This window comes from Stigmatopora nigra, chromosome 20 (genome assembly GCF_051989575.1).
Source record: "Stigmatopora nigra isolate UIUO_SnigA chromosome 20, RoL_Snig_1.1, whole genome shotgun sequence".
Lineage (NCBI taxonomy): Eukaryota > Metazoa > Chordata > Actinopteri > Syngnathiformes > Syngnathidae > Stigmatopora > Stigmatopora nigra.
Genome location: NC_135527.1, coordinates 8620067 through 8641278, shown reverse-complemented (window position 1 = coordinate 8641278; position 21212 = coordinate 8620067). Strand labels below are relative to the sequence as shown.

At 39.8% G+C, this 21212-nt stretch overlaps 1 long non-coding RNA gene across 5 annotated transcripts in view; it reads left to right on the top strand.

The window, feature by feature from the left end:
• Nucleotides 1–21212, top strand: part of LOC144213707 (uncharacterized) — a 101507-nt gene that overhangs the window by 34557 nt on the left and 45738 nt on the right. The window contains exon 1 of one of the 5 annotated variants that reach the window (XR_013330082.1): nt 18020–18154. The exons of the other annotated variants lie outside the window; for them this stretch is intronic. This is a non-coding gene — a long non-coding RNA (uncharacterized LOC144213707). Of the gene's footprint in view, nt 1–18019; nt 18155–21212 lie in introns of those variants that run through there. 5 annotated transcript variants of the gene reach the window in all.

Genomic DNA, 21212 nt, shown 5'->3' with positions numbered 1-21212 from the left:
TTTTCTCAAAAGCTATGGAGTGGACAGAAGTGAATCGGGTTGGAGTCTGACGCTAGCTTGATATTTTGGTGCTCGGACGTTTGGTCGATGGTCTTTTGGTCGCCGGTCAAATGTACTTGGATATTAAACAGTACTTGGATATTAAACGGTACTTGGATATTAAACAGTACTTGGATATTAAACGGTACTTGCATATTAAACAGTACTTGGATATTAAACACTACTTGGAAATTAAACACTACTTGGATATTAAACAGTTCTTGCATATTAAACAGTTCTTGCATATTAAGCAGTTCTTGTATATTAAACAGCACTTGGATATTAAACAGTACTTGGATATTAAACAGTAGTTCGATATTAAACAGTACTAAGATATTTAACAGTACTTAGATATTTAACAGTACTTGGATATTAAACAGTACTTATTTGTGAAAATTTATCAACTTAATACTCGTAAAGAACTGTTGCCGTTTTGGTCCACAAGTGTGCTTTACCACATTAAAATTAAATCCATTTTAGTACATATTTCCTCTCAAGTTAAAACAAATCAAATTTCCCAGCTCTGTCAACAAAAGCGATCGAGTTCGATTCCTTCCCGATGAAAACCCCGCGTACTTCTTTGTGACATCACCAAAACAAGACGAGAACTTTTTAAAGGCGCATCCTTAGCGCCGACCTCGCCTCAACGATATTAATTAAAGCTCCCTAACTAATTGCGTGTTACATTTTGCTGTCAAGCAATTATATTTTACACTCTTGGGGAGGCGTCCCCCCCCCACCTACCCCCCCCCCTCGTTCGCCATAAAACTCCAGCTGTCATTGCATTTCAATAAGCACGTATTTAATTAACATAGCGGGCCGCCGGAGCATATCAATGTTTATTTCTCTCCGCCGAGCCGGAAATATTTGACGGAGAATTCTCGGTGACGTTTATCGAGTATTTCGTAGCTAAAGATGATGTTTGGAATTTTTTTTTTTTACGGGTTTCTCGCTGGGTCAGCAGGAAATCAAAAATGCGGGAAGCCGCTTCAATTGATTCATCCGCCATAGCAGGCCGACCGACGCTTGGCTTTTATTCGGCGCCGCACACCTGCTTCCTCGGAGAAACGCCGCACTGTAATGAGGCCCGAGTCGGGGGAGGGTCGGCAGGGCCGCTAGGGAAGTAGTCCATATTTTAGCATAATGTTCTATAGCTTCCAGGGTGTTTTTTTGCGGTGAAACGGTGGAGGATAATGTTGTTGGTGTATTGTGGTACTTTTTGGAGGGCTGTTTTGATTGTCGTTGTTGTTTACAGATATTGTTGTTTTTGGACATTGAGTCATCAGAGGTAGCTTGTGTTTTTATACTAAATCTCTTGTTTAGTTAAAAATGGGAGTAAACACAATACTACACGATTAAGGATTGGCCAGCTTAGGTTTTATGAGTTCTTAAAAGTATCTGAAAGAGGTAAAAACAGTATAACCTTTGTTTTATTGATATTCTGTAATAATTCAATGAAATATATTTTAAATAACGAGGAAATCATTGATTCTGTGCACTTATTACTTACTTATTACTTACTTTTTACTTTAAAATGCTAAATATAGTATTTTTATATTCCGTTCAAAAGAAATTCTATTTTTATATCGTAATATTTTTTGATATTCTTGTAAAATTCGTATAAAACAGGCACTATTATGGACACAATAGCTCAAAACTCCGTTCCAAATTCCCCCAAAAATTTCATTTCCAATTGAGTCTTTAGGAGCCTCACCATTGGACATCTTATAAAAAGAAATATGGCCACCCCTCGCCACGCCGCCGACTCGGCACGCTCCAAATTTTATGCGTTGGAGATGATCAAATGATTTTTCCGCCTCCTCCTTCACCAGAACGCCGGAGGGCTTAGAAATAAAAGATGGAGGCGGCTCCTCCCCCTCCATTTTTTCCAAGTCTCCTCGTCAAACGGCGAGCTCCGAATGCACTCGGGTTCATTTTGGTGACGAGTGTCATGGCGCCGTCGCCCCTAAGTAGTACGGGAAGATCATATAAGTCAAGTCATTACCGGGGAAGCGTGATTAGAATGTCATCGGGGCTGACAAGGGCTAATTAGGGACGTCCTAGCTCGTCATTTCTTCTATCGTTGACGAGAGATTCAAACGCTGGCAGTGGCGGTCAAAATCGCTATTTTTTTGACTATGTGCAACAGTGACTTTTACAGGGAAGATGTGGGTTAATTTGTGGCCGTGACGGCTATAGACGAACTGGAGTTTCTTGAAAAATATGAGCTGGTAAACATGTGCTAACTTGTTAGCATGTATTTGTTATGGTACTTGATTTTGGGTTGTTTATAAGTAAGTTAAGACTTAGGAAGATCTGGGTAATGGGGTTATGATTAGGTTTTTTTTGCGATTTGAGTACTTTGAGAGAAGAGCTTTCTGCCTAAGCAGCAAATTCAAAGCATTGCCGGTTTTCTGACCTCGTAACCTTTGACCGTTTCAGTCTTTAAGTTCTTTATCTGACCCCTTTTAACCTAATTTGTACCTTGGCAACATCAAGACGACAAGACTATCCATAAAACAACAAATGACGCTAAAATTCAGTTAAGTATAGGCAAAAAATAGTGATTTCCCGACAAATTAACAACTTTACCATGTACTGCTTTCACCTATTGTAAAGAAACCCGGGAAATTATCCAAAAAAACCTTAAACCATCAGTTCTTTTGGACCAAGAAGTCAAACAATCCAAATAAAATCCATCAAAATATAGCATCATTTCAGTCTACTGCCATAATTTACACTAAAAAATAGTTATTTCCCGACAAATTAACAACTTTAACTCGTACTGCTTTCGCCTATTGTAAAGAAACCCGGGAATTTATCCAAAAAAACCTTAAGCCATCAGTTCTATTGGACTAGGAAGTCAAACAATCCAAATAAAATCCATTAAAATATAGGATCATTTAGAAGTACTTTGGATTTCAGGTACAAACAGTTCAAAGTACTTTGGATTCCAGGATGAAAACAGTAAGAAGTAGTTTGGATTTCTATTATAAACGGTTAGAAGTACTTTGGATCCCATGTAAAAACAGTTTGCAATACCAATACCCAAACAAATTGGACATTTATCCCCCAGTCTACTGCCATCTAATGGCAATTCACTGTAAAAAAGATTGTGTCACTCACCCTCAATCCTCCTTGAACTCCTCCCCCATCGGAGGGAATTAAAGAAACGGATTCCAGATGGCGACAGGAATGAGGGAACAGCGCGGTGGCTGTCGTGGCACAAAGGAGTCGCTGAACTATTGCGCCGCAAACAGCGGAACAATTAATTACGCCGTGGCTTGATGTGTAAATGAAATCAGTTTTCCCCGAATATTGTCTCGGGAGCTTTTTGAGCGACGGAGCATCGGCGTCAAAGGAATTATTGCGCCTTCTCTCATACATCTATTGTTTTTTTAATACCTGGAGATACAATTAAAACTCAAGGTTGGCTTTTGAATCCATTAAACTTTTTAGTTTTAAGGAATTGACTCCAAAACCAGTAGCATTTTAGCTTCAAATTGGAATCCAACCAAAAACAGGGTGCTAAAACCTAAGTTTGATTATTCGGTTTTGAGTTATTACAAAAACCGGGAAGGACAAATCCGCCAAACCAAAAAATGTAGTCATCAAACCTTGTGATTTTTTTGTGGTAGGGAAAAAAACCCTTTGAAAAAAAATGGAATATTTAATCTCCAGGGTAAAAGTACTAATTGAAACATGTCTATTAGCATATTAAAGGAGAGAAGTGGCTTTTAAGTGGTGTTTTTTGGGGGGTGTTTGGCCGTCTTTTTGACCTTATCAGCCGCCACAATAAAGTCAAAGCTGGATTGCGACTTGCTTTTCAAGTGGAATAAAGGCGGGTAAAATTGCTGGCTAAGCTGCAACTTTCTTCAAGCCATGTTTTTCTTACCTCAACTTACTCCCCGTGAGTCGCCAAGTTTGTGAGATAAAAGCGGGTGAGTCCAGGATCGGAAGGGACAAAATTTTTGATGCACTTTTGATGCTTGTCTGGGTGGGTGCTCGGACCTTTTGGTCGCCCGTCTTTTGGTCCGTTTAGGTTCCCAGTTTTTATGGTGGCCGGTCAAATGGTGACAGAGAGTTTACTGTTGAGGCCAGCTCTCCAAATTATATTCATGAGATAGAGTTTAATATCTAAGAGAGAGAGAGAGTTTAATATCTAAGTACTGTTTAATATCTAAGACCTGTTTGAATATCTAAGTAGTGTTTAATATCTAAGTAGTGTTTGAAATCTAAGTACTGTTTAATATGTAAGCACTGTTTAATATTCAAGTAACTGATTAATATCCAAGTGCTGTTTAATATGTAAGTGCTGTTTAATATGCAAGTACTGTTTAATATGTAAGTACTGTTTAATATCCAAGTACTGTTTAATATCCAAGTACCGTTTAATATCCAAGTACTGTTTAATATCCAAGTACTGTTTAATATCCAAGTGCTGTTTAATATCCAAGTGCTGTTTAATATGCAAGTGCTGTTTAATATGCAAGTACTGTTTAATATCCAAGTACTGTTTAATTTCCAAGTACTGTTTAATATGTAAGTACTGTTTAATTTCCAAGTACTGTTTAATATGTAAGTACTGTTTAATATCCAAGTACTGTTTAATATCCAAGTACTGTTTAATATCAAATTACTGTTTAATATCCAAGTACTGCTTAATATCCAAGTACTGTTTAATATCCAAGTGCTGTTTAATATATAAGTACTGTATAATATTTAAGTACTGTTTAGTACAATTGACTGGCAACCAAAAGACCGGCAACCAAATGTCCGGTCACGCTTGTCTGATACGCATATGACGTCTCCAAATGCCGCTAGTCAATACAAATTGCCAAAAAAACGAGCCTTGGACAAACTAACTAAGACGCCAGGATGAAAATCAGACTTTGACAGCCTTGCTGGGGGTCAAAAAACTGAACCCACCTTTCCCTGCAAAATATCCACCGGCACGGCGTAATCCTCTCAGACGGCGTTGCGTCAGGATGCTAGCCAAGCGGAAAGAAAGTTGTTGTTGCGTGAGAAAGAGGTTTTCTGCAGGTCACATGCTCACTCGCTCGCCCGCCCGCCGATACCTGGCGCCCGGCGTATACGTATCGCTACGGGAAAAACGTCGGCAGCCGAGCGAGAAACTGCCAAGCCGGGAGGCAGAATTGCTTTTTTTTTTACACAAAATCACGCAAGCAATCCAAATCTAGTGCAATCAATATTGTATTCTTCCTTTTTTTCATGAAAATAAATTCAAATATTGCACCAGCTTTCCCCTATTTAAAAAAATATATATAAATATCTTCCATTTAAAACATAAAAATAAAATAAAACCCCGAAAAAAAACAGTACCTGAACTTTCCCATTGGCAACTCCAGCCGTCCAATCATATCCCTCGATACTACCCGGTCACTTAAAACCTCATTCCACCTTCTTACTTCTTATTTCTACTCGAGATGAGACTTTAAAATAAATAAAACGAGTATTCCGTTATCCGCACAGTTCGCGCGGGGGTGCCGAAGCCCCCCCTCCTTCTCACTAATTTATCACAGTGGCATTTTGGGATGAGCAAGAAAACGAAAGTGTGTAGAAATCTCCCAACTTGCAAATTGGGCGACATGGGAGAAGCCTTGGAAATACATGAGAAGAAGGTTGAAAGCTGAAGCCTTCCCATTGATTTGACCCGTGTGGGCCACACAAGCGTGAGCCATTAGCGGCTCCTCAGATGCTTCTTCACATTTGTTTGCGTAAACGAGCTCCCTGGGTGATCGCCTACTAAATACCAGCCCGCCTTTTCTTAGGTTATTTTTACACGCGCTTTGCCTCGGCGGATATAGCACAAAACGCCGTATAACCTGTTCTCGCTAGTTTTTTGTGGCCTGGAGGTGGTTCTGTATTGGGAACGGGTTAGTGTGGTAGTGCAGTGGGGGATAGATGTCCAATTTGTTTTGGGGTATTGGTATTGCAAACTGTTTTTTACCCGGGATCCAGAGTACTTCTAGCTGTTTCTAATAGAAATCCAAACTATTTTTACTGTTTCTTCCTGGAATCCAAAGTACTTTGAACCGTTTGTACCTAAAATCCAAAGTACTTCTAACAATTTTTAGCTGAAATCCAAAGTACTTTGAACCGTTTGTACTTGAAATCCAAAGTACTTCTAACAATTTTTAGCTGAAATCCAAAGTACTTTGAACCGTTTGTACTTGAAATCCAAAGTACTTCTAACAATTTTTAGCTGAACTCCAAAGTACTTCTAACTGTTTCTTCCTGAATTCCAAAGTACTTCTAACTTTTTCTTCCTGAAATCCAAAGTACTTGGAAAGTACTTCTTTCTAACCATTTGTACCTGGAATTCAAAGTACTTTGAACCATTTGTACCTGAAATCCAAAGTACTTCTACCATTTTTTAGCTGAAATCCAAAGTACTTCCAACAATTTCTACCTGGAATCCAAAGTATTGCTAACTGTTTTTACCCGGGATCCAAAGTACTTCTTTCTAAACATTTCTACCCGAAATCCAAAGTACCTCTAACCATTTCTCCCTAAAAATCCAAAGTACTTCTGACTTATGACCACTTCTATCCCTACAACTAATCCCATATGTCAATAATTCTCCTTCCATACTATTTCTAGTATTACCCCAATACCCATACACTACTAAAACATCCCTCAAATCAAGACAGACATAATAGACCAGGCGTCCATTGGACATCATTGGACGGGCTTTGCACAGCAGCTGCCGCCACGGATGCCCAAACGTGGGTTGGCCAACCTTCCCTTATGTTTGCCAACGTAAACCTCTCCTCCCCCTTGCCATCATAAATCGGCGGGAAATGATGGATACGCTTGATTTCCAGTTAGCGAGCTGGCCGTAAACTGGTCAATTTCACTTCCATGTCATGTCCAGATCGTTCGCGGGGGGCCTGGCGAGCTGTCCTTACCGAAAACGCCACTCAAATTAGCAGCAAATAGTCAGGATTAAAGTCAGAAAAATGATTTTACAGTTTCTCTATTTTGCTGACTCCGCCCCCCGACCCGGGCTATCTTCAAATCTTTTCCTATAAACGGCAGCATAGGGAGGGTCCAATTCCGCAGGGTCTGGCGCATCAACCAAATTCATCGAAACGCTAAAGCTTGATTACATATCAAGGCCGACGCCGGGCGGGTTGATTGCCATGAAAAATTGATGCAGACACGATTAGTTCTAAAGCGTTTGGAGACCCCCACGCACCCCCACATACCCCCCGACCGACTCTGTGGGTTTCAATTAGTAGTCTTGTCATGATGATGAAAAATACTTGCAAATATATATATATATATTCTTAGCGGGTGCTATTAATGCTGATAGATAACCCAGAACAGTTTTAAATGAGTCCGTTTTTACCAAGAAGGGTCCAAAGTACTTCTTTTGTACTGTTTTTACCTGAAATCCAAAGTACTTTTAACTGTGTCTACCTAGAATCCAAAGTATTGCTAACCGTTTTTATCCAGGATACAAAATACTTCTTTGTAACTGTTTATACGTCGGATTTTAAGTACTTCTAACTGATTTTAACTGGAATTTAAAGTACTTTGAACAGATTTCACCTGGAATTAAAGTACTTCTAACTGTTTTTAACAAGGGTCCAAAGTACTTCTTTCTAACCTTTTGTACATTGAATTCTAAGTACTTTTAACTGTTTTTACCAGAAATCCAAACTACTTCTAACCTTTTCTACCTGGAATCCAAAGTATTGCTAACCGATTTTACCCGGGATACAAAATACTTCTTTCTAACCATTTCTACCTGAAATCCAAAGTACTTCTTACCGTTTCCACCTGATATCCAAAGTACTTTTAACCATTTCCACCTAAAATCCAAAGTACTTCTAACCATTTCTACTTGGATTGAGTCCTAAGAAGTAATTTACCACCGTGTACTTTTCCAGATCTAGTCATAGGTCGCCCGGGGTGAGGATAGAACAAAAAAATCAAGACTTACAATTGCGTTACCGCCCATTTCAGTCCATCAACGGGACAGAAATCCAATCCGCCAGTCGCTAGTCGTCTCCACCAATTTTCCAGCCCAAGCCAGAAATGATAAACGATGAAAGCACAGAACCAAGACACTGCAATCCCGTCAGCCATTGGTCGCCGTGGATAGAAACTCCCTCTGGTGTGCTAGCTAGTGGGCGGCCGGACCAAACAAAAGATCAAATCGATAGTTTCAGCCGCCATTTAATTGCACGGTGGGGCTTTTTCGTCTTATTGTGGGACTCGGTCAAACTTTTAATATAGCGTCCGTCCCCCCGCTTCCTCAGTCGGGGGAGCCCCATACACACACCTTGTCATTGGCACAAAGACCCAACCACTGGCATCATTTTCAGGGGCGTACCATAGTCTGTAATGAAGTCACAGTATCGGAATTAAGCAGCTTAAGGGATCAGAGTTTTTTTTTGCCTTCTGTGGAAACAAAAGCCAGGAGATTTCCAACAAAAATGGCAGATTTTCCTCCTCACTTCAAACGTCACGCCATCGATAGACACGTCGCTTATTAGCCAAGCATTTTCTTTTTTAGGCTTTGAATGTATATACCTGAATAGACCCACAAGAAGAGGTGTTTCGGTCTCCTAATTTTCAGATTATTATGATCCAAATAGGCTAGGAAGGCTCCGAGATTAAAAGATTAGAACATGATCACGCTGAAAGACTGAACATTTGAGGATTAAGCTGGCAAATGTCAAATAATTGGACTCTCCAATCAGATAAATATGTCCCGGAATAGCTCGACTAGCTGCTAGTTAGCTAATAGCACTGAAAATTGAGCGTTTTAGTGGAAGTTTTAGGAAGGTTCCACCGCAAATTTTGCTGAAACGACACATTTTTTCCGTCTCCTTCAGGCCAAACGATATCCCATTGGTCCGAGATGCCTTACCCGCGTTGACCTTGATCGATAATTGCCTGAAATGATTCTCTACCGCTTGATAATTTGACAATATCGCCATGGTAATGCTTCTCATTTGATGGAGGAAGACACAAATCGTATTGTCCGTTAAAATACGCAGATAAGCTCAGACCCACGGTATTGAATTATCGGCCTGTCGACTGCTAAGCGAGATCCTTTCCGTATTGCATTTCAATGGGGAAACGCCGGCTCAGCGGTTTGTCCGAGCGCCTGAAATCCGTCCGGGCAGCTTATTGAAATATTTTGTTGATGGAGAATGAATGTGAAATGGCGCCATTCAATTTCCAAGGCGTCGACTTCATACGCTTTGTCTGTTCCAGTCAACGACGTGGTCCTCTCGTATATTTGCCTTTCTCGCCCGCTCGCCCGTATTCTTATTCAAAATAGGCAATTCGATTTTGACAGCTATTTGTATGTAAAGCGCCGAGGGCGGGGGAGGGGGAAGGGGGTCGCCGGGAATTTCCGCTATTCGCCAAAGAGGGAACTTCTCCGTTCTTCTTTGTGTAAACTCAAATCATTCAACGCCATCTAGTTTACTTCCGACCGCTCTATAAAAGTGAATAGTTTTTACGTTATGTGTTTTGGCATGTTAACTGTACGATTACATGACAAAAAAACTACATTAACAACCTTCCGGCTCATTGAGAAAAGTCTAATACCCCCAAAACGTGCTCTAGCAAATAGGAATTAGCCCAAAGTCAAGAGGAATTACCCATAAGTTAACAGGAAGTGAAGGGAAGTCAACAAGTGAGCCAGGATAACCGTAAAAGTGACAGAACTCCGTATATTAATACCTGAAACAAATGGAAACTGTAGAAACAGAAATTGAGGCTGAAAAAGAACACGTGACCGGACGTTAGGTCGCCGGTCTTTTGGTTGCCAGTCAAATGTACTTAGATATTAAACATTACTTAGATATAAAACAGTACTTGGATATTAAACAGTGCTTAGATATTAAACAGTACTTAGATGTTCAACAGTACTTGCATATTAAACAGTAATTAGATATTAAACGGTACTTAGATATTAAACAGTGCTTAGATAGTAAACAGTACTAAGCTATTAAAGACTACTTAGATATTAAAGACTACTTAGATATTAAAGAGTACTTATATATTAAACAGTACATAGATATTAAACAGTACTTAGATATTAAACAGTACTTAGATATTAAACACTACTTAGATATTAAACAGTAATTAGATATTAAAGAGTACTTAGATATTAAACAGTGCTTAGATATTAAACAGTAATTAGATATTAAACAGTAATTAGATATAAAAGAGTACTTAGATATTAAACAGTACATAGATATTAAACAGTACTTAGATATTACCATTTCAAAAGTCCGGTAACCAAACGTCCATCGACCAAACGTCCGGTCACGTCTTAATCCGACATGCCAGGGGTCAGGAATACGAAATTTGGGCTCTACTTTTTTGGCGTATACTGTTTTTAAACACAAAATTTTAACCCAAAACGACTTCTGACAGAACGCACAACGGTTCCTTTCCAGGTTCAAGAATCCGTTTTTTCGTCTGGATGGGAACGTAAATGTCTGCGCGTATAGTGCGTGTGGGGGGGGGGGGGTTAATGCCATTTGATTTTATTTTCCATCAAGGCTAATCGCGTGGTAATTGATTCCCTAATTGCTTTTAATTATAAAGGAAATGACTTCTCTCTAGCGCACAAGTTGGCTTATCTGTTTTAGTGGCTATCAGAGTTAATAAAGTGGATGATAGGGTTAATAATCCCAACCCGACCCAACTAAGCCTAAAGAAATTGAATTTCTTCAATAGCGCATGATTGGTTTACACAATGTACTCCGTTGCAATTAGGATATAGAAATACTTTTGTTTTTACTGGCTTTTAGCTGTGGAAAAAGCCATTAGCCATAGAATAAAAAAGTACTCCCTTTTAGAATGACCAGTCATTCTAAAAGGGAGTACATTTTATTCTAAAAGTGTGCACATTTTTTGAGGGGTGTCTCAAAAAATGTCTCAAAAAATGGACACACTTGTAGAATAAAATGTAGTCACTTTTTAGTATGACCATTCATTCTAAAAGGGAGTACATTTTATTTTAAAAGCGTGTACATTTTTTGAGGGGTGTCTCAAAAAATGTCTCAAAAAAATGTACTCACTTTTAGAATGACTGGTCATTCTAAAAGTGAGTACATTTTATTCTGAAAGTGTGTACATTTTGTTCTAAAAGTGTGTACATTTTATTCTAAAAGTGTGTACATTTTATTCTAAAAGTGAGTACATTTTTTGAGGGGTGTCTCAAAAAATGTCTCAAAAAATATACTCACTTTTAGAATAAAATGTACTCCCTTTTAGAATAACCAGTCATTCTATTCATTCAGACATTTTACTCCAAAAGTGTGTCCATTTTTTGAGACACCCGTATGTTGATTTTCAAAATAATAATAAAGAAATCTTTTGACTTTTTATCGTTTCCATTTGAAAATCAATACAAGTGAATAATTACATCGTAAATACCAAGTCTTGCATTTTGAGTATAAAATAAACCTCACCAGCAAATTTTAGCCTTAAGCAACGAAAAAAATACAAAATAAAACCCGCAAATACTACTTTTCTCTACTGGATTGTTTTTCCCAGTCGACATTCGGTCCACGAACGCCTCACGTAAGCCTTTACCGTGTATTTTTTACGGCGCCACGCTCGATAAACGGCGCGATACACGCACCTCGTGGAATGTTTTACGATGGTCCGCAAAGCCGTGCGCCCGAGAAGCGTGAGCTCCTCGCCGTGGCGGCTAGAAAAAAACGAGATTCTATCGGAAAGTCGGCGTTGACCTTGCTTTGGAGGGTGATGGATGTTTTCCAAACAAGACGCGTTTGGGAAAAAACAGGGCTAAATTGTCTTTGTGGCGGCGCCCGGCCCAGGTGAAGCGTTCTACCTCCCGCCATGGCGTGGGTGGGTGGGATTGGCCAGGGCGTCTGGACTGGCCGTATCTCTCCTGCCAGCTTGGCCGTCCCTTCGCCGCTGATCTGAAAGATTTAGAACGGCTCCCGGAGCGCCCGTCTAATCTTTTTCTCTCCTTCCCTTAGTGGAAACGAGTCCAAAACAAACCATTTGCCTCCGGCGCCCTCTGAAACGTCAACTTTTTAGGATGTATCGGTCTGTGTTTTTTTGGGGGGAAAGGGGTTGAAAATGATTCATTTTCACTTATTTTGCTTCGCCTTCTACATTTGACGTCGAACTAGCCCGGAGAAAAAGGACGTTTGGTCGCCGGTCTTTTGGTTGCCGGTCAAATGTACTTCGATATTAAACAGTACTTCGATATTAAACAGTACTTAGATATTAAACAGTACTTAGATATTAAACAGTACTTAGACATTAAACAGTACTTAGATATTAAACACTATTTAGATATTAAACACTATTTAGATATTCAAACAGGTCTTAGATATTAAACAGGTCTTAGATAATAAACAGTACTTAGATATTAAACAGTAATTCGATCTTAAACAGTACTTAGATATTAAACAGTAATTAGATATTAAACGGTACTTGGATATTAATCAGTACTTGGACATTAAACAGTACTTGGATATTCAAACAGGTCTTGGATATATTAAACAGTATTTACATATTAAGCAGTACTTACATATTAAACAGTAATTAGATATTAAACAGTAATTAGATATTAAACAGTACTTAGATATTAAACAGTACTTAGATATTAAACAGTACTTAGATATTAAACAGCACTTAGATATTAAACTGTACTTGCATATTAAACAGTAATTAGATATTAAAGAGTACTTAGCTATTAAACAGTACTTAGATATTAAACCCTACTTAGATATTCAAACAGGTCTTAGATATTAAACAGTACTTACATATTAAACAGTACTTACATATTAAACAGTATTTAGATATTCAACAGTACTTAGATATTCCCCATTATTTGGATATTAAACTTCTTTCTTAGATATTAAACTTTTCAACCATCAAAAGAGCTACATGTGGCTCCCGAGCCATAGGTCCCCTACCCCTGGATTAAGAGAATCCCTTTGTTAGCAGTTAGCTGGTCTCTCCCTCCACCATCTGTTTGTGGAGGAAATCTGCATATCATTGAACACCGAAAGCATTAAAAAAAATGAATATGAAGGGGATTAATCAGCAAAACTTTGAAATGATTAATTTGTAGGCGCAACGCTGTCGATTGGTCCATAAAAAATTGGAATGGTATTTAAGGGAACGCTAAGCCAGCCTCTCAAGCAATCAAACAAAAATGTGCGCCGCCATTGGTGTGCTCAACTTTTTGAGGGATAATCAAAGAGCAGACGCTGCCAGGCACCCCCGCGCGTGCCAGGATGGCGTTCATGGATTTTCGCACGGATCGAGGCCCGGCCGTTCAGCCGTTTTGTCTTTTTTTGCTCGCCATTTGCCGGCGGATCGCAACGGCGCCGTTGACATCACTTGCCAAGTTAGACAGCTGTCAGAGTCCCAACGCAACTGCCAAGCTATAGAGGTCATTTTTAATTCTGTACAATTTTTTTTAACTCATTTCCAGGTCTTATTTGGTCGCTTTTGTTGGAATAAAAACGTTGGGTTCATCTACTTGAACCACGAGATGGAATATTGAGAGATAAATGTAACGTCCCTATTGTGAGATGAAGTCAATCGTTTCCCATCCGCCAACGCTACAAAGCCGTAAAGGTTTAATCGAGCTATTTTCTGGGATGCTACCAATGCGATTACGCTAAAGAGAGTCAGAAAACGACTTCAATTCAGAGTGGAATTAAGCTCAAGCCAAGCGAGAAAATTGTGGGGTCGGAAAGTCCCAGGGTTGGGATTTTGGCCTTGGATTCGTGGCTTGAAAAACTGCTGTCCAATGACAATTTGGCAGCAGGGTTGGTAGAGCTAGCGTCATTAGCATGGGAGGCGAAAATGTGTGTTTTTAAAAGGAACTAAACAGTCTAAACCAGGGGTGGGCAAACTTTTGGGCCCGGGTGGGGGCCATATTGCCTTTAAAAATGTGACAGATGGGCGGGGTCAGCACAAGATACGATACATATAAAAAAGTGCATCCGTTAACAGTACATATGAGACATAAACTGAAAAATAGGACTAAAGTATTAACATACTCATCACTCATCATTAAAGTATAAAGTATAGAGTAAAGTAAGTAAAGGAATGTATTAAGAAATATTAAAAAGTCATTTAAAAAACGATAAATTGGCTGTAAATCACCAAAAACAATTAAGAGTGGACACAGCTACTGCCACTGGCTTCCACGTGATGGCGCCATCTTGTGGGGAACAAAAACATTATTTGGACAATGTCGGTGGGCTGGATTAAAAGCCTAGCGGGCCGGATGTGGCCCGCGGGCCGTAGTTTGGGTTAGACCTAGCGCTTGTTGATGTGTTGGAATATTTTTTGGTAGAAAATCTTGTAAAAGAGGAGGAGCTTTGTATTGGGAGATATTGTATTTCACAGTATTTTACCAGTTCAGGTGTTTGTAAATGTGTTTTTAATCTGACATTGGTAGTACGTTTCTGTCCAAAACTTTCAAAACTTCCTTATGAATGGTTTCACTTGGTTTTAGTGTCTAGCTCCATCTTGTGTTGAACCCCAGTAGTGCAACATAATGTCGGTTATATCAAGCTTCTTCTGTCAGCTCTATTCATTCCAATGCGAAGCTGAGCTGAGTTTTCTTTAAAAACCTTACATTTTAGTGATCCCTAAATCCACTTTACGTAGTCTTCAAACTCCTTTGGTGTGTTCCCACAGAGATCAATACTTCCTGCCGATTCCAATCGATTCGATTGACCCAGTAACTCCGGGATTAGCGTCATTGTAAGGGAAGCAGATTACCGTCTTAGTTTTTTGTTGACCCCTTGACAGAATCGTGTTTGGTATCCGTCCAAGTTCTTGGACTCCCTTGAGACAATGTCCAATCCTCCCTTAGATGATATATGATTGGCAGCTAGGCGTTTGTGGGAGGAGCTAACGCTTGGCAAAGTCAAAAAGTACACCAAGTAAATGAAAGTGTATCTTATTATGCCCTCCATCATCCATAAAGAGCAAATTGAGGGTGCCTGAGCAGTCAGGCGCGGTTGTGCTTTTCTACTAAAAAAAAAGACAATGTAGACTCCGGTTTGATTTCCCAGCTAAAGTGGAGACAGCTTTAATCAAAATCTATCGTTGATGCTGTAATTGCCGGTCAGCGCCTGTTTTTTTTTGACAAAGTATCTCGAGGCGGGAATTAACGAGGGTGCGTTGGTGCGAGTCGTGGGAATAATGCGGCGAGTTCACTGACTGATGGGAACCATTACACTTGAAATGAAGTTGAATGTTCCCCTTGGTAGGAAGGTGATTTTTGACCGTCAAGGTATGCTGCTTAGCGCTTGGCTAACTTCGGATTAGGACAGCTAGTAAAAAAAATTATGAGGCATTGCTTAATTTATGGTTATATTCAACTGGTGACCAGTATTGTACCATTCTACCATTTTGGCTGCTGGTGGTGTTCAGAGATAGTAGTTTTTTTAAAGAATATAAGTATTTTATATGTTTTTTTTAGGAAGATACTGGATTTTCTTGCCGTACGTTTTATAGTTGTCATAAATTTCGTTGAATTTGATGTTTTATTTGGGGGAAAATGCCCTAGATTCATAATTTTAATATCTGTGTTCATGGTTTTAATAAGGGTACAAAAATGTGTTACTTTGAAGGTATTTTTTTTTAAATATTGGTATTTCTGAGATACTGTATTAATTTAAAACAGATATGGGTAAACTACGGCCCGCGGGCTACATAGGGCTCATTAGGCCAAGATGGCGCCATCAAGTGGAAGCCAGTGGCAGTAGCTGTGTCCACTCTTATTTGTTTTTGGTGTTTTACAGTCCTTCTATCTTTTTTAAATGACATTTTAATATTTATTAATACATTCCGTTACTTACTTTACTCTATACTTTATACTTTAATGATGATTGATGAGTATGTTAATACTTTAGTCCGTTTATTCTATTTATGTTTCATATGTACTGTTAACGGATGCACTTTTTTATATGTATCATATCTTGTGCTGACCCCGCCCATCTGTCAAGTTTTTTAAGTCAATCTGGCACCCCCTGGGCTCAAAACTTTGCCCACCCCTGATCTAAAAGAGCAATTGTAAAAGTAAGTCAGGTGATCAGCACAAGTATGTCCATAGCAGTCTAGTTTTTTGCAAGATACAGTTAATTTTTTCCTTAAACACCATTCAAACACGTCAAAATAAATATTATGTATAGTTTTATTGGTCTATCTTTTCTCTAATTTGGAAATAAAGGACCCTATCATCTAATTTATGCGCATATAAGCCGTTCCATTGATCCAGTCATCATTTTTTAAAGCGATATGCGTTATATTTATGAGAAAATCCAGTACAACCACTTGAATATAAAGTATCTGCTGGCTTAGTCCAACCCATTGACCACCATTGATGTCCCATCTATTTGAAGTGGGAGGCCGGCAAGCTCAAATAGATCGGACGCCCACCAGCGCTAATCTCATTGAAATTCACAGCTTGTTTCATTTTTTTTTGGTAGAAACGTTTTTCCTTTGCGCTAAATAGTCCATTTCCCAAACGATTGAAGAAAATGCAAAAAAGCCTACCCGTGTACAATCACACCCGCGGAAATTCCGTGATTTTCTTCAGTAATTATGGCAAATTATTCCCCTATTATTGTCACCGTAAAAGGTCTGTCAGAATGTAAATGGAATTCCCCGGCGATTGGCGGGTGTCGCCCGCCTAGACGTGTTATCTGGTGATTACTTTGCGTACTTTTTGGGCCTTTCAGACAAATTAGAATATTTGAGCCTCGCTAAAGGAGATAGTACTCTTCTCGCAGTGTTCTTCTTCCAATACGGCGCCGCCTTGATTAAAACGCCTTGAAACCGAAACGGGTCGTTCGGAATGGCGTGGTGTAATAAAAGAAGAAAAAAAATGGAGGCGGGGGTGGCGGGTTTACAAACAAAAAAAAACACTCCCACGTGGAATTGAGAGAACTTTAATCTGTAATGAAAAAACTTTTAATGTTTCTCTCTAGAGTTGAAACAAAATGGTGGAAAATAACAGACTCTGTTGGGATACAATTTCATGAATGGTCGCACCTGGGAACATAAGAACGGTGTTTTTTTTCAATGCTTTAAATCAGGCGGAAATCAGAGAGATGCAATTAAGAAAAAGTATTCAGAAGATTAAAATTAAACTTGATTGAAAGTAAAAGTTAAACAATATAGTATTAGAACAATGGAGTGAGGTCCGAATACTCTAAAAAATGTACTAAAAATTTTATTTTTAGCCCTTAACGGTTTGAACGCTTGATACCTGAATGATTTATTGTTCTTGAACCATACAGTAAGAGGTGATCGGACGTTTGGTCGCCAGACGTTTGGTCGCCAGATGGTGACAGAGAGTTAACTGTTGAAGCCAGCTCTCAAAATTATATTTATAAGAGAGGATTTAATATATAAGAGAGAGAGGTTAATATTTAAGTAGTGTTTAATATCTAAGTAGTGTTTAATATCTAAGTAGTGTTTAATATCTAAGTAGTGTTTAATATCTAAGTAGTGTTTAATATCTAAGTAGTGTTTAATATCTAAGTAGTGTTTAATATCTAAGTAGTGTTTAATATCTAAGTAGTGTTTAATATCTAAGTAGTGTTTAATATCTAAGTACATTTGACCGGCAACCAAACGTCCATTCATGCATGTTGCAGATAGACAAAAGGGTCCAGAGATGTTTCTTAAAGGTCAAACAAATCCTGTATGCACGCAACTTTTTCGCCCACCATTGGTCTTTCCTTCAAGTCACAGGAATCCAGTTATGACCGGTATATCATTTGTGAAGACTAGACTGACTTAGAAGACTACAAAACTCTCATTGAGAAATCACTTAGCGCCACATTGACATTGACACCACTTTGCACAGAGTCGACCCTCGTCTCGAACCCGTCGCCAATTGTCCCCAATCCTGGCATTCCCCCTTAATCAACCCCACCTGGCGACACACCTGGCCGCCTTGTGATTAGTGTAATTCTACTACAGCTCCAAGTCAGTTATTTTTGTCCCCAAAAGACATGATTTTTCCCTTTTTTGGAATCGTGAAGCTCTCGTTCGAACCAGGGGAGGAAAATTGAACAAGTTTGGCGTCTTAGAACCCGTGAGTATTCCCCTGCTTGCTCGTATTGAAGTAGTCCGCTAAGGAGTCCTCTGGGAGGCCTAGGGTAGAGAATAGTAATTGTGACACGGCGCTGAGTCTAAAGAGCGCTTCCTGCTGGGAGAGTGTGAAAAGACACAGCGACTCCCTCTTCTTCGCACCTCTTGACATCCAGGAGTAGAAGGACTGGGAGCTTACAGACAACGGGGGGGACGTAGGAGGACGGACCGGCGTACCCGGTGCCCTCATCAACACTTATCCTTTGCCGGCAGGGTCCAAAGACTCAGCTGATACAATGAATAATTTCCAATGTCCTCTGGCCCTGGTGGTGACCTGGCAAAGAGAGTCTAATTAATGCATGAGGCCAGTCTGCTCCCTATACGAGAGAGCGCTCTCGCCGATCGGGGTGTGGAGATAATACTAGGAAGACGTAGAGGAAAATATCCCGCCGGGCGGCTAGCAAAGGAGAGCTATTGTTAGGTGTCCATAATTGCTGGCGTCTTTTTAAAAGAATCCAATGTCGTTTAGATATCTGGCAATGTCAAGGTTTGCGTTGGAAATGCTGTCCAATTTCTGGAGACGGCCACGCGTGACGGCCTCTCGGTTAGAGTTTCAGTTCTTCAAGCTCATGTGCTAAGAGTAATGTACTAATGTACTTAGATATTAGACAGTACTTAGATGTTAAACTCTCTGTCTTAGATATTAAACTATCTCTCTTAGATAATAAACAGTACTTGGATATTAAACACTACTGAGATATTAAACACTACTTAGATATTAAACCCTACTTAGATATTAAACAGTACTTAGATATTAAACACTACTTAGATATTAAACACTACTGAGATATTAAACACTACTTAGATATTAAACACTACTTACATATTAAACACTACTTAGATATTAAACAGTATTTAGATATTAAACAGTACTTGGATATTAAACAGTACTTGGATATTAAACACTACTTGGATATTAAACACTACTTGGATATTAAACCCTACTTAGATATTAAACAGTACTTAGATATTAAACACTACTTAGATATTAAACAGTACTTAGATATTATTCAGTACTTAGATATTAAACACTACTTAGATATTAAACACTACTTAGATATTAAACACTACTTAGATAATAAACTCTCTAATAAACATGACTATAATTTTGAGAGCTGGTTTCAACAGTAAACTCTCTGTCACCATTTGACCGGCGACCAAAAGACCAGCAACCAAACGTCCAGTCACGATTCCCCATAGATGTCCCGGCCCACATCAAGTATCTCTATTAGCCAATCATTATTAAAACAGCTTTTTCTAAGACTTTCCAGTCATGAACCCAAGCTGAATACTTTGCCCCTTACAAGTTACCCAGATGCTCCAAAGCTGTCCAAAGTATCCCAGCGCGGTCTTGGAGGTTAATTAAAGTCACCAAACCCCGCCATGGGCGCCACTCATCGAGGGCAGGACCCGTGAGGACACAAGTTGGAGGTCGACAAGACCTTGTTAGGGGGACTTGACACGACAGCCTCGGGAAATAGCTGGCGAGGTTTAGAACAGCTGCGCCACGTTAAGGTGAGAAGTTAAAACTACTTTAGCGTAGCCTAGCCTGCCAGAAGACTACCCACCGCCATCCAACTCTATTCCAGCCGAACATTAGCGAGGGAAGGCATGTCGAATGAGATTTTCGCCGCCTGCCAGCTCGTTCGGCAAGGTGACCTCCAAATAGCTTGGCGCCGGTCCCTTGGCGCCGGTCCCCTTGGCCCGGATACCTTGGCCCGGGTCCGGCGAGCTTGCCGTAGCTTTTAGACATTCCCAAATGGCCGCCAAATAATACAAAAGCCCGTAAAACAGAGTCCTTTCCAGGTGAGAAGACGCCATTTAAAGGCAAAAGCTATTATCACCTTCTAGTCTTTTTCAAGCCAGGTTGTACAATAGCGCCTCCTGTTTTTAGACGTAACAGCCGATTGGTACGCCAGGGCGTCTCACCTAAAGATGAAGACGCGTCCTGTTACTCCCAAAGACGCGTGCCGTTACTCCCAAGTTGTCTCATTAACAACAGCTACAGGAATAAGAGCAGGAATTTACATACTTAGCGCTATTCTTAAGATAACAGGTGTCTGCTCGCAAGGGGGTGTCGCAGCACACACGCTTTATAAAGCCGTCTTTTGGCTCTTTTTTGTCGAATGCCCCACTTTTAGCCGTGTATACTTCCTATAGAAAGTTAGTTGGGGGACAACGAGGGTCTTAAATAGGACGTATGACAGAAAAGCTAGCTTCCATGGCCGTGTTTATCCGTCAATTTTGCCACGGGTAGGGATTTCTCTTTGGCCGGTTCCACCTTCTGCCGTTGTCATGGCAACAAAAGCCGTACTTAGCATTGTTTCCTCAGTGAGCCGTGGCGATATGAAAACTAAACTGCCGAATAACTGGAAAAAGCTGTCCAATGTCCAATGACGTTGTTGACATCCATGCTATTTTTGACAAGGACAGTTCCCAGCCATGCAGTACCCCAAAAAGTCCATTTTTCTTTACAAAGTCCCTTTTAATATGTCCTCCGACATTCTAGTCACGGCGGGAGACATCTTTTGTCAAAGCCGTGACGCGCCATGAGAGAACTTTGCCATGGATTTATGCGTCAAGCATGGAAGTTTGAATTCTTGGGGAAGGATTAGACTCTTCTCTTTTCTCTAGTTCGCCATCTTAATGTGACCTTTTGGCGAATTCCCTACGAAGCGCTTGGAAACACAAAGAAGGCGAGCGGAGGTGCTGCAAAAATGTCACCCTAAATGGCTCCGACAATAATGGCGCCTTCCGATGGAGGCGGAGTCTTAATTGGCACTTTTCCTTTAGCGGTAATGAACAGATTGCTTTTGATTTGGATTTTTTTGTTGTTTTGTTTTTTTTCTTCCGATTTGTGACCACCCAGTCGAGCGTTAAAAATACTAAATGACTTGCGAAGCTTCAAAAGGATTTCAAAAAAAAACATTTCCCATTGTAGTGATCATTTGAAGCCAAAGCAAAGTCGTCAAATCAACGCTTTCTTGGATGATTAGCCTCCC